Source organism: Somniosus microcephalus, chromosome 8, assembly GCF_052327205.1.
Source record: "Somniosus microcephalus isolate GS21.2 chromosome 8, FLI_Smic_1.0, whole genome shotgun sequence".
In the NCBI taxonomy this organism is placed as follows: domain Eukaryota; kingdom Metazoa; phylum Chordata; class Chondrichthyes; order Squaliformes; family Somniosidae; genus Somniosus; species Somniosus microcephalus.
Genome location: NC_140994.1, coordinates 78,425,048 through 78,442,794, shown reverse-complemented (window position 1 = coordinate 78,442,794; position 17,747 = coordinate 78,425,048). Strand labels below are relative to the sequence as shown.

Here is a 17,747-nt window from a genome sequence, read left to right as displayed (position 1 = left end):
TCTTTTGAAGTGTACTCACTATAGTAAATTAGGAAATGTTGGACTTTCTCCATCAAGAAGGCAGCTTTTAGCCACCCTAGGATGAATGCTGGTCTTGAGACAAGGGATGACCACCAGGTAAGCGTGATTGATGGCCTCTGTTCAGCTAGCGATGATGCCAAATTGCTCAGCCAGCAGGAGGATATTGTTTAACCGTGAAGCATGGGATTGTGATTGCTGACACAATGGACTCGATGGCGATCGGTGGCCAACGATTTTTCTTCTCTCCACAGCCGAAATCTTAAACAAACATGAAACTAGTGTCTGCTAGATGCTCATCCACTAAGCAGGGCCACGTTACGGTAACACTGAAGGAAAGGAGAGCTGGTAGGTGAAAGCAGAGAGTCCCTAATACTGTACCCGAAGTGTGGGGCAATTGAGAGCTCCTGTGAAGACAAATTATGATGTAGTGCTTTGCAAGGCTAAGAGATTCATTAGGGAAATGAAGCAGGATCAGTGGGTTACATTCATTCTTAAGGGCTTGCAATTAGACAAAAATGATCCTAAATCATTTTTCCTTTGGGCTAAAGTCTGTCATCAATCATGCTTAAATGGATTCCACTGGGCTGTTGCCAATCACAGCAAGTCCTGTGCTCTTTGACAAACCTGTGTAGGCATCCTGCGGGTCCGCAGAGAACATTACACTAAGTTCAGGTGATCTGTATGGTGAATAATTTTCATGCAAGCAACTTATTTATATAGGACTGTGATTACGGAACTAGAGTAAAAAGATAACACGACCCAATCAAACTGAGAGATTCGAAGGCCTTTTGTTCCCACAGGGCAGTGGATTGTGAGGTAGACTCCCAACAAAAGCAGATACTGTTGTGTTAACTCCTTAAAAATACTTGTTCAGGAATGGAATTGGTGCTAATAATCTGATATTAGTGTATGAGAACTTCTTGCATTCATATGGCATTACTTTGCCTGTTATTGTAATGGAAGCATTAACTCATAAATCACAGAAGCTTACACACAGAAGGAAGCCATTTGGCCCATCGTGCCTGTGCTGTCTCTTTGAAAGAGGTATTCACTTAGTTCCACTCCCCTGCAAATGTTTCCTTTTCAAGTATACAATTCCATGTTGAATGTTAATATTGAATCTGCTTCCACCACCCTTTCAGGCAGTGCATTCCAGATCATAACATAAATAGACCAATTAGTCCATTAAAATAGATGCCAAAGTAATATCACATGAACATGTGAAGAATTTGCATGCTAATGTCACACACAGTAATTTTGAGACTTATAGGAAAAGATTTGAGCATGCAGGATCTAATATTGTATGGTAACACTTTTGTACATTTTGGATAATAGATATGCAGTTTCTAGAATGCCACTGGTCACAGTTGAATGGTATGGGTTGTAAGTCGGAAATGATATCTTGGAGATTTGCTTCATTGCATAGGAACATAGTATTACGTCCGTGAATGATTGAGACACGGACAGCAGGAGTTGAACAAAACACGTCTTTACTGATGGAAGTCAATAGTGAAACTGAAACAACCGAGGCTCACTAGCGCCTTTTATACAGGGGTGGTCACTGCCGGTACTGCAGTCTGAGACCAGTTATTCTCTTAAAGGTACATACACAACAATTCCTCCCCTTTTAGATAAACAGTACATAACATTCATTTAACAAATCAATGATAACTAATTACAATCACAATTACGGTTGCTAGATACATTGGCTAAGTTTAAGCAATTATAAGTTCAGTCTTTGAGGAGGCTTCCTGATTCTGTCTGGATAACGCCTCTTTGGGGTATCAGGTTCTTCTGGCAATGTTGAGTCGGGATCAATGCCGTTGTTTGGTTCACCTGCTTCCAATATTACCGGTTCTGCGGTAGCTGCAATTGGAACGTCGATTTCATTACCAGGTGTATCAGATCGTGGTGTGGAGTTGACGTTTTCCAGTGACTCTAGAATCTGGTCAGCATGGCGTCTTACAATGCTCTCCCCAACGTCCACGGTATACATGAGAGGTCCTTGTCATGTACAAATCGTTCCTGGCTGCCATTTCTCAGTGCGGTAGTCCCGGGCCAAAACTGGTTGACCTATCTTAAAACTCCTGGTTGGCCTTTCGTGCATATTCTGAAACTGCCTGTTCGCCACATCTCTTCGGACGTTTGGCTTAACCAAATCCAAGCGGCATCGTAGTCTTCGATTGAAGAACATCATGGCTGGAGTTTCGTTGGTAACCGCATGTGTCGCATTCCGGTAGGCAAACAACAAGTTGTCCACCTTGTATTGTAGGGGTATATCTTCATTACACATTGCCTTGATAGCCTTCTTGAATGTTTGGACAAACCTCTCGGCCAATCCATTAGTGGCTGGATGATATGGGGCAGATGTGTAATGCTTAACACCATTGTTCTTTAAGAACCTCCGGAACTCTTCAGACACAAACTCTGGTCCATTGTCAGAGCAAATCTGTTCAGGCAGCCCATTCCTGGCGAATATGGTTCGTAAAACTGTGATAGTTTTTTCCGTGGTGGTTGAGGACATTTTTATTACCTCTGGCCACTTTGAATGTGCATCCACCGCAATTAAAAACATCGAGTCCATGAAGGGACCAGCAAATTCAATGTGCACCCTTTGCCATGGAGATGAGGGCCACTCCCATGGATGCAGAGGAGCTTGTGGTGGGGCGTTTTGGACCTTCTGGCATCCTGCACAGCTCTTGGTCATCTCTTCGATTTCTCTATCGATTCCCGGCCACCACACAAACGCTCTGGCTAAGTTCTTCATTTTTACCCCACCCAGATGACCCTCATGAAGCTCATTGAGCACTCTATCCATCAACTTAGGTGGAATTACTACTCTGGATCCACACATCAAGGTTCCTCTGCACACTGACAACTGTTCTCTTCTCGGCGAGAATGCTGGCAGCAGTGGTTCGCCATGTGCTGGCCATCCCTTCACCGTTAAATCATAGTCCCGTGATAGTGTCGGGTCATTCCGTGTTTCCTTTTCTATGTTTGCATTCGTCACAGGGAGACATTCGACTATGGTCGAGTGGAATAACTCCATTGGATCCACTGCAAGGTCTTCTTCTTCCACCGTCGGCAACGGTAGGCGTGACAATCCATCAGCATTTCCATGCTGTTTAGTTCCTTTGTACTCAATGTCATATTGGTGTGCCCCTAGGAAAAGGGACCATCTCTGCAGCCGTTGTGCTGTCATTATCGGTACGCCCTTCTGAGGGTTGAAAATGGAGACGAGAGGTTGATGATCGGTTAGTAGAGTAAATTTTTGACCGTGCAGGTAGTGATTGAACTTCTTCACCCCCCACACTAGGCTGAGGGCCTCTCTGTCAATCTGGGCGTAGTTACGCTCGGCAGAAGTTAACGAGCGTGACGCAAAAACTATCGGCCTCTCTAAACCATCAAGGAATTTATGTGACAGTACCGCCCCAATGCCGTAGGGAGACGCATCACACGCCAGTCTGATCGGCAGTGCTGGGTTGTAATGAGCCAATACTTCCCTTGAAGTGATTAAGTCCTTACTCTTCTGAAAGGCACGCTTACAGTCACCCCTCCATTTCCATGCTACCCCCGTTCGTAGCAGGGCGTTCAGTGGGTGCAGAATTGTCGACAAATTCAGCAAAAACTTATGATAGTAATTCACCAATCCGAGGAATGACCTCAGCTGCGACACATTTTCAGGCGCTGGGGCCTTAACAACCGCTTCAATTTTGTCAGGGGACTTATGTAACCCCTCTTCATCAATCACGTGGCCACAATACGATATCTGTTTCTTAAATAATTCGCACTTGGGGCGGTTGGCTCGAAGCCCATGTTCCCGTAGTCTAGTGAGCACCTGTTCTAGGTTGTTAAGGTGTTCACTGTCATCTTCACCTGTCACAAGGATGTCGTCCAAGTAACACTGAGTCCCCGGAATCCCTTGCAGGACTTGTTCCATCGCTCTTTGCCATATCGCCGGAGCCGATGCTACTCCGAATACCAATCGATGATACTGGTAAAGACCTTTGTGAGTGTTTATCGTGAGATACTTCCTAGAGGACTCTTCAACCTCCATCTGCAAATATGCTTGTGCTAGGTCAATTTTTGTAAAACGCTTCCCTCCAGACAGTGAGGCGAAGATGTCTTCTATCCTTGGAAGAGGATATTGTACTGTGTGAAGGACTGGGTTCACCGTCACCTTGAAATCCCCACAGATGCGAATCTTCCTTGGCTCCCCGGACTTATTGCTTAACGTTTTCTTCATGACAGGAACGATGGGTGTCGCCCACTCGCTCCAGTCGACCTTAGACAACACGCCTGCCTTCTCCAGATTCTCCAGCTCTGCCTCGACGGCTGGGCGAATTGCATATGGTACCGGTCTTGCTTTGAAAAACTTGGAAACTGCATTCTCTTCTATTTTTATCGAGGCGGTTACGCCTTTAAGCGTGCCCAGTTCTTGTTGAAATACCTCTTCGGCGTTAGCTAAGATTGTTGACAATCGTCCAGGAGTGACGTCTTCATCTTTTTTACCGTCCACCGTCATTGCATGAATGGAGTGCCAATCTAAGTTTATCTTCCTGATCCACTCCCGTCCCATTTGGCAGTATGTAGAGATACAATTTCCGTATTTTCTTGCCGTTGTATTCGACAGGCACCCTTATTTTTCCTCTGGGGTATGCTTTTTGCCCCGTATACATCGTCAAGACGATGGATGTCTCTCTCAAGGGTATGTGTGAAAATAGCCGCTCGTAGTCTCGTCGATTCATGACGGTTAGCGCTGATCCCGTATCCAATTCCATTTTAACTTGGGACCCTGCTATCGTGAGGGTGACCGAAATGGTTCGGTGATCCTCTTTTGTGATTACATTGTGAAGTTTGAGACAGCTTAGTCTCCTGTTCCCGGATTCACTATCGCTCATCTGGTCTTCGGAACTACTGTCCGTCATCTTTTGTACTTTCTTGTACGGTTCCTTAGTAGCCTTTTTGTTGTCGCTGGTCTTCTTCCCAGCCCTGCAAACTCGTGCAATGTGTCACATCTTCCCGCATTGCCTGCATATTTTGTCTTTGGACCAGCAGTCCTTCTGGTCATGGTTAGTTCTGCCGCAGTGATAACATTTTGCAAATCCCCGTGTCATTTCGTGGGTGCCGTATTCCTGTGGTTTTTGTTGAACTTCTGCAGCTCCCCTGGCTGCTGCTTCATACGATACTGCCACGCTGAAAGCCTTATCTAGCGTCAGCTCTTTCTCTGAGAGTAACTTCTTCTGTGTTCCTTCACTCAGGTGTCCACAGACAAATTTGTCCCGTAGGGTATCTGCCAGTCCTGCTCCGAACTGGCAGTGCTTTGATAGCTTGCGTAGTTCTGTAAGGTACTCAGCATTGCTCTCATCTTTATGCTGAGTTCTCCTGTGGAATTTAAATCTTTCTGCTATCAACAGCGGTGCAGGGATTAGGTGTTCCTGTAGGACAGCAACAATTTCGTTAAAACTCTTCGCCTTCGGTTTGGCTGGAGTAATCAGGTCCCGCAATAGGCCGTACGTTCTAGCGCCCATTAAGTTTAGCAACATCGATGCCTTTTTCTCCTCCGCTATTTCGTTTGCCTCGAAATATACCTCGACTCTTTCCACATACGTGGTCCAGTCCTCTATTGTATTATCAAAAGCAGTGATACAGCCAGTCTTCGGCATCTTGCAAATCTATAATGGCACCTCCCGCGCTTTGCCTTCTTCCCCGATTTAACAAAATGGCGCCTCCTGCGCTTTGCCTTCTTCCCCGCTGATTAAGATGGCACCTCCCGCGCTTTGCCTTCTTCCCCGCTGTTGTTAGCGCTGCTTTCCGCGGTTTCTTGCGCATTTAATATTTTTTTTATTATTCTCCCGTCGTGGAACAACCCTGTGGGACTCTTGCTTCCCTCTTCGCGGGTCTATACGCAGCCCGGCTTCGTAGCACCGGCCGCGCCCTGTGTGCTCCACCCTCTCTCTCTCTTCCCGACAACGCTGCTCGGCCCCGTTGCAAACCACCCGCTCGAGTTCGCGACCGCCGCAGCCCAGGAAGGATCAGTGCACTACCTGCCACCAGCCCGATTAGCTGAAGCACCATCGACAGGAACCAGGCCCGCTTCCGACAGCTTCTCCAGCAATCTTCAACTCCGCAACACAGGGCGGATGCCCACGGTCGACGCCCGTTTCTACTGCTTCTTACTTTCTTTTCTTTCTGGCCTCGACCTCTGCTCACTTCGCTGTAGGAATGGATCCCAGGAGGTGGTGCAGACTGTAGGTCAGTTCGTATCTGCTCGTCGCCAGTATTACGTCCGTGAATAATTAAGACACGGACAGCAGGAGTTGAACAAAACACGTCTTTACTGATGGAAGTCAATAGTGAAACTGAAACAACCGAGGCTCACTAGCGCCTTTTATACTGGGGTGGTCACTGCCGGTACTGCAGTCTGAGACCAGTTATTCTCTTAAAGGTACATACACAACACATAGGAAGAGGAGTAGGCCTGCTCGACCATTCAATTCGATCATGGCCGATCACTTGGGGGACTGGGGAGAAATTTCAGAGATTTATTTTCCTGTAAGGTTTCCTTCATCAGGAGATTGATTCATTAGATTGGAAGACTCTGTGATAGGGCAAATTACACATGGCTTGTTGAGGGAACAGGCTTGATGAGGTGAATCTGCTTCCATACTTTCGAAAGCAGTTGCCACATACTCTGCAGGAACATATATATCAGCAACACATGTCTTAACATAGTATCCACATGCGTTCTGAGGTTTGGTCTTATGCACTCTGCTACTAACCAGGCATTGCTGGCAAGACACTAACTAAAAGCAGAAAAGAGAAAGCAAGCTTATTTTAAGCTAAATACAGAGAGGGAAATAGAAATTAAGACAAGGTTCCTAAAGTTGCAGGCTTTCAAAACATAACTGATAGCAACAACTACAGATTCTTGTGCTTTAGACTGTATCCATCGTGGCTCAGTGGGCAGCACTCTCGCCCCTGAGTCAGAAAGGTTCAAGTCCCACTCCAGAGACTTGAGCACAAAATCTGGGCCGAGACTCCAGAGCAGTACTGAGGGAGTGCTGCACTGTTGAAGGTAATATCTTTTGGACGTTAAACCAAGGCCCCGTCTGACCCGTCGGGTGGATGTAAAAAGCTCCATGGCACTACTTCGAAGAAGAGCAAGGGAGTTCTCCCTGGTGTCCTGGCCAATATTTATCCCTCAACCAACATTGCTAAAACAGATTATCTGGTCATTATCTCATTGCTGTTTGTGGGAGCTTGCTGTGCACAAATTGGCTGCCGAATTTCCTACATTACAACAGTGTCTACACTTCAAAAAGTAAGTCATTGTCTATAAAGTGCTTTAGGATGTCCTTAGTCATGAAAGGCGCTATAAAAATGCAAGTTCTTTCTTTAGCAAACCTTTGAGATCAAGAGGGTATTTTTGACTTAGGACAATAGTCCAAAATGGGTGCTACCAATTGGCATCCTGTTTTACATCTCTCCGGATTTTTTATTTCCATTGACGTCATTGTCCGAGTTCCATTGTCCCTTCCACCCTCACCTTCAACAACGTGTGAGGAGCTCATGGACTTCTTTGTCACCAAGATTGAGACCTTCCTTACAGCTTTCCTGAAACTCTGGAAGCCAACTCCCACTGCTCCCATATCCTGAGAGCCCACCTCAAAGTAATGCCAGGGTCTAAGACCCCACTGTACTGGCCGCGCTAGACGTGCTCCCATCTAGCTATCCAGCAAGTTAAACACTCATTCAAAAATAATTCTTCCTGAAGCGGTTGCTGTTTTGAAGCTTTTACTTGAACAAATTTGTGAAACTGTAAACAAAGACAAAGTATGTTTTGTACATAAACTGAGTACTACACATTCGATATTACACAAGATATAAACATATTTACAACAGTAGAATAGACTAATTGTATAACTAACTAACATTTGAACTAACTTCTGTAACTATTAAATATTAACCTTTTATAAACATAGTATTATCAAAATATTACTCTGACAACATTGCTATTATGCTAAGAACCAAAGATACTCACAGATATTGCGCTTGGCCTAACATATGAAGTCAGGTTACACTGGATTGTAAATGGAACCTCTCATAGCAAATTCTCCATTACTCAAGTCAGGTTCTTCCTGGCAAAACTGCTTCCTGGGGTCAACAGGAAGAAAGGTAGGAAGGTCAAATGACCTCACACAGGAAGAAAGGAACAGATGACCTTTCCAGCTTACAAACTGTTAACACAATAACCGCCACCAGAGGGTGCTATTGCATGTAAAAATGTCCAGAATGTCACATAATGTCCATCGGTCCAGAACACTCCCCGTCTGGGGTCATTAACGACTCCACATAGTCCGAACTCTACTTGTCACTGGAGTCCTCTGGCGACAAAAGAAGAACCACCTCAGAGGCGGGCCGAGAGAAGACCTTCGCTGTTCCTTCTTTGATGACTCTCAAGTCCACCTTTCTCACTCTCCCATCCTGGCTGGGATGGGAGTTCACGATGATAGCTATAGGCCACTCAGTCCTTTTTACCTGATTATCCCTCATCAAGACAACATCTCCTTCTTTGAGATCCGGCCTCTTGTCCTGCCACTTGCGTTGGCTCTGTAGTGTGTTGAGGTACTCCCTTCGCCACCTGTTCCAAAACGTGTCTGCCAGACTCTGGACTCGTTTCCATTCTTCCTTGAAGAGTTCTCCTTCCCCAAACTCTCCTGGAGGACAAGGGGGAACACCTGTCTTCTGGGTCAAAAGCATGGCCGGAGTGAGGATGAGGGGCGATTCTAGGTCTGAAGATACAGGAATGAGGGGCCTTGCATTCATCACGGCGGTGACCTCAGCCATCAGTGTGGTCAAGACCTCATGTGTGAGGCACGATGATCTACCTTGGAGAAACATGCAGTCGAGGATACGGCGGGCAATGCCGATCATACGCTCCCATGCGCCGCCCATGTGGGATGAGTGAGGTGGGTTGAATACCCAGGTGCATTTCTGCTCTTGGAGACACTTCTCCACCTTCTGAGAACTGGAACTAGATCCATCCATCTTCAGCTCTCTGCAAGCGCCAACAAAGTTTGTGCTGCAGTCTGAGCGTATTTGCTTTGCCGGGCCTCTAATTGAGAAAAACCTTCTCAGAGTGTTTATGATGCTGGAGGCGCTCATTGTTTCTATGACTTCGATGTGTACAGCTCTTGTGGACATACATGAGAACATCACCGCCCACCTCTTGCTGTTGGCGTGCCCTCCTCTAGTGCGGCGTGAGACCACGTCCCATGGTCTGAAGACATCTACACCTACGTAGGTGAAAGGTTGTGCTACTTGTCGCCGCTCGGCTGGCAGTTCTGCCGTCTGTTGGTGCTCCGTCTTCCCACGGAGTTTCTTGCAGGTGACACATTTGAAAAGTGTGCCGCTGATACATCTCTTAGCTCCAACCAACCAGAGGCCGTCTGCTCTGATGGCACCTTTGGTGAAATGTCTGCCCTGGTGCTTCATGGCCTCATGATGGTAACGCACGAGCAGAATGGCCACATGATGACGACCTGGAATGAGGATGGGGTTGGTTGCATTCGTTCCTAGTTGAGACTGCGATATGCATCCCCCAACTCTGAGAAGGCCGTCGGTGTCGACGATGGGATGCAGCTTCCGTAGACTGCTGTGAGGGGGTAGGTTGTGTTCTGCTGCTATGCACTTCAACTCTTCTGGATAACACTCGTGTTGGACACTCTTTATCACAAGGATTGTGGCTCTCTTGAGCTCCTCTTCAGAGGGACTCTTCCGACAGATGTGCCACCCATGGCAGTTACTCCCTTGCGTAGGCTGGGAGAAGGTATGAGCTATATGGGTTAGGCGTGCTATCGTCTTTATGAGAGTGTTCCATTTGGAGAAATGCTCGAAGCATTTGGTGCTCATCAGGTCCTTACAGATTTGAGTAACGTTCGCTGTTACCTGTGGGCGTATCTCGCAGTCAGAAACAGGGTTGAGTAGGTCGAATGACTCGTTGATTTCGGAGAAGTGTGGGAATGGATCCTGAAGAAAAGCAGGTCCTGACAGCCAAGTCGTGCTACTGAGTAGGGACGCTGTTACAGATCTAGACCCATGGTCAGCTGGGTTCAGGTCTGTAGGGACGTACTTCCACTGGTCGGGGGACGTGGACTGTCGAATACGTTGGACACTATTGTTCACGTATACGTAAAACCGTCTACTTTGGTTATGGATGTATCCTAGCACCACTTTGCTGTCTAAATATTATGTGATGCTGTCGAACTTCAGATCAATCTCGTCTTCTATGAACTCTGCAATCTCAACTGCTAATACTGCTGCGCACAGTTCCAATCTGGGTATGGTGAGGTCTGGCTGGGGCGCCAACTTGGCCTTTCCAAAGACGAAGCCGATTTTGCTTTGTCCATCTTGAGTGGTGACCTTCAGATAAGCCACACTTGCAATGGCCTTAGCGGATGCGTCTGCAAAGACACAAAGCTCTTTGAATTGGCGGAGTTGGACTGGGGTGGACAAATGTAAGAAGTCACACAACACCAGGTTATAGTCCAACAGCTTTATTTGAAATCACAAGCTTTCGGAGCAGCGCTCCGAAAGCTTGTGATTTCAAATAAAGCTGTTGGACTATAACCTGGTGTTGTGTGACTTCTTACATTTGTCCACCCCAGTCCAACTCCGGCATCTCCACACCATGGCTACTATCGACACGACAAACTGCCGGCTCAAAGTGGAGAGGATCTCCAAGAAGATCGCGCATATCAACACAGACATCAAGTTTCTACAGAGATGCAAGAAAGCAGACAAGATCCCGAAAGGACTACAGATCACTAACCCACTCAAGTCGACCTACAACACAGACTACGCTGAGAGACTCTGCCGTCGTACCTCTCGCACACTCCTCAACCATCTTGTACACCAGCTCTACAGCAGACACCGCAACCTCGAAACCGAGGTGGAGTCCATGTTCTCAGCCTGTGCTCAGGATGCAGCAGACCAGCTACGAGACACCGCCAAACAAACAAGGCAATGGAACTACGCTACCTACATGCACACCAAGAACAGGAGGCTTGAGAAACTTGGCATCACCAGCAGCAGCAACCAAGCCTCCCCCGGTACCACGGTTGAAACCACAGGGAAATCCATCGTCAACCTGTCCGACCACACCCTTCAACCAGACGAAATTGAAGTTCTCAGCCGAGGGCTCAATTTCTGCCCCACCACCAAAATGGACCCCATCGGTCTCGCGGCAGACACAGAGGAATTCATCAGGAGAATGAGGCTCTGGGAATTCTTCCACAAATCCCAAGATGTCAGCAGCGAACCCAATGAGACAATCAATGATCCGGAACAGCAGACAGAGGGATCCGCAGTGCAGCAACCGAAGAAGAAAGAGTCAAATTGGACCCCTCCGGAGGGTCGCTGCCCTAAGCTTGACATGTATGCTCAAGCTGTCAGGAGATGCATCAACGCCAGATTCATCAGCCGCACTCACAAGACAGTCCAGAATGTCACCCGAGCACAACGCAACGCCATCCGCGCTCTCAAGACCAACCGCAACATCGTCATCAAACCAGCAGACAAAGGAGGTGCCATCGTCATACAGAACAGAATGGACTATTGCAAAGAAGTATACCGACAACTGGACAACCAGGAACACTACAGACAGTTACCCGCAGATCCGACCAAAGAACACACCCGCCAACTCAACAGACTGATCAAAACCTTCGATCCAGACCTTCAAAGCATCCTACATGCTCTCATCCCACGTATTCCCCACGTGGGAGACTTCTACTGCCTCCCAAAGATACACAAAGCCAACACACCTGGACGTCCTATCGCATCAGGCAACGGAACCCTGTGTGAGAACCTCTCTGGATATGTCGAGGGCATCCTGAAACCCATCGTACAGGGAACCCCCAGCTTCTGTCGCGACACTACAGACCTCTTACAGAAGCTCAGCACCCACGGACCAGTTGAATCAGGAACACTCCTCGCCACGATGGACGTCTCGGCACTCTACACCAGTATCCCCCACGATGACGGCATCGTTGCGACAGCCTCAGTACTCAACACCAACAACAGCCAATCTCCAGACGCCATCCTACAACTCATCCGCTTCATCCTTGACCACAATGTCTTCACCTTCGACAACCAGTTCTTTACCCAAACACACGGAACAGCCATGGGGACCAAATTCGCACCCCAATACACAAACATCTTCATGCACAAGTTCGAGCAAGACTTCTTCGCTGCACACGATCTCCAACCAACGCTATACACCAGATACATCGACGACATTTTCTTCCTATGGACCCACGGCGAAGAATCACTGAAAAGACTACACGATAACATCAACAAGTTCCATCCCACCATCAAACTCACCATGGACTACTCCTCAGAATCAGTCTCATTCCTGGACACACGAATCTCCATCAAAGACGGACACCTCAGCACTTCACTCTACCGCAAGCCCACGGACAACCTCACGATGCTTCACTTCTCCAGCTTCCACCCTAACCACATTAAAGAAGCCATCCCCTATGGACAAGCCCTGCGAATACACAGGATCTGCTCAGATGAGGAGGAACGCGATGGACACCTACAGACACTGAAAGACGCCCTTGTAAGAACGGGATATGACGCTCGACTCGTCGATCGACAGTTCCGACGGGCCACAGCGAAAAATCGCATAGACCTCCTCAGAAGACAAACACGGGACACAACCAACAGAGTACCCTTCGTTGTCCAGTACTTCCCCGGAGCGGAGAAACTACGCCATGTTCTTCGCAGCCTTCAACATGTCATCGATGACGACGAACACCTCGCTAAGGCCATCCCCACGCCTCCACTACTCGCTTTCAAACAGCCGCCTAACCTCAAACAGACCATCGTTCGCAGCAAATTACCCAGTTTCAGGAGAGCAGCGACCACGACACCACACAACCCTGCCACAGCAACCTCTGCAAGACATGCCAGATCATCAACACAGATACCATCATCACACGTGAGGGCACCACCCACCAGGTACATGGTACATACTCATGTGACTCGGCCAACGTTATCTACCTCATACGTTGCAGGAAAGGATGCCCCGGAGCATGGTACATCGGCGAGACCATGCAGACACTGCGACAACGGATGAACGGACACCGCGCAACAATCACCAGGCAGGAGTGTTCCCTTCCAGTCGGGGAACACTTCAGCAGTCAAAGACATTCAGCCTCCGATCTTCGGGTAAGCATTCTCCAAGGTGGTCTTCGAGACACACGACAACGCAAAATCGTCGAGCAGAAACTGATAGCCAAGTTCCGCACCCATGAGGACGGCCTCAACCGAGGTCTTGGGTTCATGTCACGCTACATGTAACCCCACCTGATGCAGGGTCATCCAGACTCGAGTCGACATTGGCTTGTTCTCTGTACACAGATGTGGCCGGACCTGCTGTGATTTCCAGCCAAAAAAAATGTTTTTTGTCTTTTTTTGTTTTTCATACAGACCCCAGCATCTGCAATATTTGACCCCTTGTGACCCCACCTCATTGTTCTTTGATGTAATGTTTCCCTGACTGACCTGTTTGGACACCATTCACACCTTTGACTGCTGTGATTATCTCTCTGCCGAGGTGTGATAAATGGCAGTTGTAAAGGTTACCTGTAAACATCTGACATGATTCTCTGACTATAGAAGCTGTGTCTTTATGCATTTCTCCACTTCACCTGAAGAAGGAGCAGCGCTCTGAAAGCTTGTGATTTCAAATAAAGCTGTTGGACTATAACCTGGTGTTGTGTGACTTCTTACTCTTTGAATTGGGCATTTAAGGGAGAGAAAGACGAATAGCAGTGAGGTACTCGGATCTCCTGTAAGTCTTGGAGTGAGTCTCTCCATCTGTCCCACTCTGCTTCCATCTCTTCAGGGAGAGGTGAATCCCACTCTTCAGCGCATGTGGAGAGTTCCCTGAGGAGCAACCTGCCTTGTATGGTGACAGGGTCTAAGAAGCTGAGAGGGTCGTATAGGCTGTTGACTGTAGAGAGCACTCCTCTACGTGTGAAGGGTTTCTTGGCGTCCAGGACTTGGAACGTGAACGTGTCTGTTGCTATGTTCCACGACACCCCTAGGCTACGCTGTAGGGGGAGGTCATCGGTGAAGAGGTCTAGGTCCTTGACGTCCTTAGCACGATCTTCAGGGGGGAATGCCTCCATCACTGCTGGTCTGTTAGAGGCTATCTTATGCAGCCTGAGGTTGGATAGTGCAAGTAGTTCCTGGGCTCGTCCGAGGGTACTGATGGCCTCTGCTTCGGTCGGGAATGACTTCAGTGCGTCATCGACGTAGAACTCTCGTTCGATGAACCCTCTCACATCACTGCCAAAGTCGTCGTCTTCTTCCTTGGCAGCCCTCCTTAGTCCGTATATGGCGACAGCAGGGGATGGGCTATTCCCAAAGACATGGACATGCATTCTGTAGTCCACAATGTCTCTATTAGGGTCATTGTCCCGATACCACAGGAAGCGGAGGAAGTCTCTGTGGTCTTCTCTCACCACGAAGCAATGAAACATGTGCTGGATATCGGCAGTGATGGCGACGGGCTCTTTCCTGAATCTCATGAGCACTCCCAAGAGGCTGTTGTTAAGATCGGGCCCTGTGAGGAGTACGTCGTTGAGAGAGATGCCCTGATATGGTGCACTGGAGTCAAACACCACGCGGATCTGTTCCGGCTTTTTGGGGTGATTGACTCCGAAGGAAGGGAGGTACCAACACTCTTGGCCTTCCTGGAGTGGAGGAGCTATCTCTGCATGATCGTTGACAAGCATTTTCTTGACAAATTCTAGGAAGTGTGCTTTCATCTCTGGCTTCTTCTCTAGTGTGCGGCAGAGCGAGTTAAAACGATTATAAGCATAACCCCTGTTGTTCGGCAGCCGTCGTCTGGGGTTCCGGAAGGGTAAGGGTGCAACCCAGCTGTTAGAGCTGTCACGAGAGACCTCATTGTCCATAATCTGGAGGAACCTCATGTCGTCGATCGATGGAGCAAGTTTGTGGTCATTGGCGGTGCGACAGAAGACTGACTGACCCGGGTTCTCTCCAGTGAGCATCATCTGTGTGCTGTCTGCGGAGATCAGTGCTGGGTTTTTCTGAGGCTGAGCCGTATGACTGAACTTCTCTGTCACTCGGATCTGACTACTGCATGGGGTAAGGTAGCTTGGACAACCATTCTCCAAGATGGAAGTCGAGTGTGCTCACCTGAGATGTCTTGTGAGCACCCTTGAGGCACACGTCTCCAACAACGACCCAGCCGCGGTCTAGCCTTTGGGCGAAAGGGGCGTCATGTGGACCGTTGATCTGCTCCCTTATCTTATGTACCCTCAGGATGTCTCTTCCCAACAACAGAAGTATGCTTGCATCTGGGTCAAGAGGTGGGATCTCGTCTGCAATGCGTCTCAGATGACGGTGATGACGAGCTGCATTCGGAGTGGGAATCTCAGAACGGTTGTCGGGGACTTGATTACATTCGATGAGTGTAAGAAGGGGGAGACTAATCTTCCCGTCGACTGACTCAACAACGTAACCGCAGGCCCTCCTGCCGGCTGTTTCTGAAAGTCCAGCACACGTCTTCAGCGTGTAAGGCGACGGACTTCCTTTGACCTTGAAGATGTTGAAGAACTCGGATCTTGCTAGAGAGCGATTACTTTGTTCATCTAGTATGGCATACATCTTTTCAGATTCCTGTCGACATCCTGCAGGGTACACATCAACGAGGCATATCTCGGAGCATGCTCTTGCGCTCACTCCTTCTCCACACACCTCGGTGCACCTTGTTGTAATCTCCGTACCAGCAGCTCCCTCTCTCTCCCCACCGTGCTCTGATGCGGGAGGAGGCGTCTCTGACTTCCAAGGAGCTGGGCCTGGGTGTAGTGCCGAAACGTGCCGATCACTTTCACATTCAGTGCATTTTGCATCTACCTTGCAGTTCTTGGCGAGATGACTCGTGGACGAGCAGCACCTGAAACATATAGAGTTCTCTTAAGATATTGTTTCCGCTCTTCCAGGGACATCTCCCTGAAGCCTCTGCACTTCTTTAAAGGATGGGGCTTGTTGTGGATAGGGCATTGTTTGCTCATATCCTCAGGTTTCTTCTGAATCTTTGTGTGCTCAGTTGAGGACACTTGCATTTTGTGGACAGATATTGGTGTCTTTCCATGTCTGTCGAACTTGTCTCTTCTGGCAAGTGCTGGGTGGGAGGAGAAGAAGTTGAAGCTGGGGTCGTTCCTGGCTTTGGCTTCTTTACGGATGAATTTAACGAACGCAGAGAATGGTGGGAACGCCACGTTGTGCTTTAGCTTGAACTTTGATCCAAACGTTATCCACTTCTCCTGCAGGTTAAATGGAAGCTTCTCAATGATGGGACTTACCCCTCTGGCAGTGTCTAAGTACGATAGACTGGGTAGGTAGCTGTCCTGCTTTGCGGCTTCGAGTTCCGACAGCAGATCTCCAAGGTCGCGGAGCTTCTGGGGTTCCTTACTCGTCAACCTCGGAAAGTTCTCCAACCTGTCAAAGAGAGCCCTTTCAATGGCTTCGGGCGAGCCATAGCTTTCTTCCAGCCTCACCCAAGCCTTCTTCAACCCCTCTGGCAGCTGCCCCACATTGGCCGCTTTTATCCTGCAGGCCTGTCCGGCGGACTCTGGGCCGAGCCATTTAATAAGGAGGCCGAGCTCTTCTCCTGCCGACAGGTCTAAGCCCGATATGGCATCGTGGAAGCAGGACTTCCAAGCCCGATAATTCTCCAGCTTGTCATCAAACTTGATTAACCCCGAAGTCACCAGCTGGGTGCGTGCAAGGTATTTGGCGAGGTCGTAGGTGCTGGGACCTGGGCCAGGGTTGCCTTGGCTCGGGGCTCTGTTGGGGGTCTCAAGGGACCGAGAGGGGATTTGCCTCTGACTTTCTCTATTCGACGTCCTATTCCTTTGCACCGTGTCTTCCGTTCTGCTGGCGGAGACTCTGCGGCTTGAGGCACGCTGTCTGCTTTGACCTTGGTTGGCAACTTGTGGCATGTTATACGAAGTGCTTGCGTCTGTAGAGATGTGCGGGCCTTCATCCCTTTCTCCTGTAAACTGTATGTCGGCATGGTCGCTCACGTAATCTATGGTGCGCTGTCGTGGACTCTGCCACGGAACGGGAATTAAAGGTTTGTAAGCTGTCTCGGGATCAGCTCCCTCCAAAATTGCCTCGAATACTTGTGTCTCGGCTAATGCAGCATCTATCTCTTTTTGTTGCTGCAGAGCCTCTAATGTGGCTTGGAGACGGGCCTGTTCAGCCTGGCGTTCCACTTGGTGTCAGGCCTGTTCAGCCTGGCGTTCCACTTGGTGACGGGCCTGTTCAGCCTGGCGTTCCACTTGGTGACTGGCCAGGTCAGCTTGGTGTAGGGCCTGTTCGGCTTGGGATCGGGCCTGTTCGGCTTGTGATTCAGCTTGGAGACGGGCCTGTTCTGCTTGGGATTCAGCTTGGAGTCGGGCCTGTTCTACTTTTATTTCTATTTCACTCTCCGTATGCGCAGCTCTGGCTTGAGCTGCTACTAGTTTAGCCCGTGCTTTGGCGATGGCTATGCTTACTCTAGAACCACCCGATGACCGTGAACCAACTTGCAATCTGTAGTAACCGGTGCTTATAGACCGATTGTCATGTTCTACAGTTTCGTCTGCCTGTTTAAGGTCTTCTACTTGCTGCAAAGCATT

At 48.7% G+C, this 17,747-nt stretch overlaps 1 pseudogene; it reads right to left on the bottom strand.

The window, feature by feature from the left end:
* Positions 1 to 17,747, bottom strand: part of LOC147113655 (uncharacterized) — a 106,590-nt pseudogene that overhangs the window by 82,833 nt on the left and 6,010 nt on the right.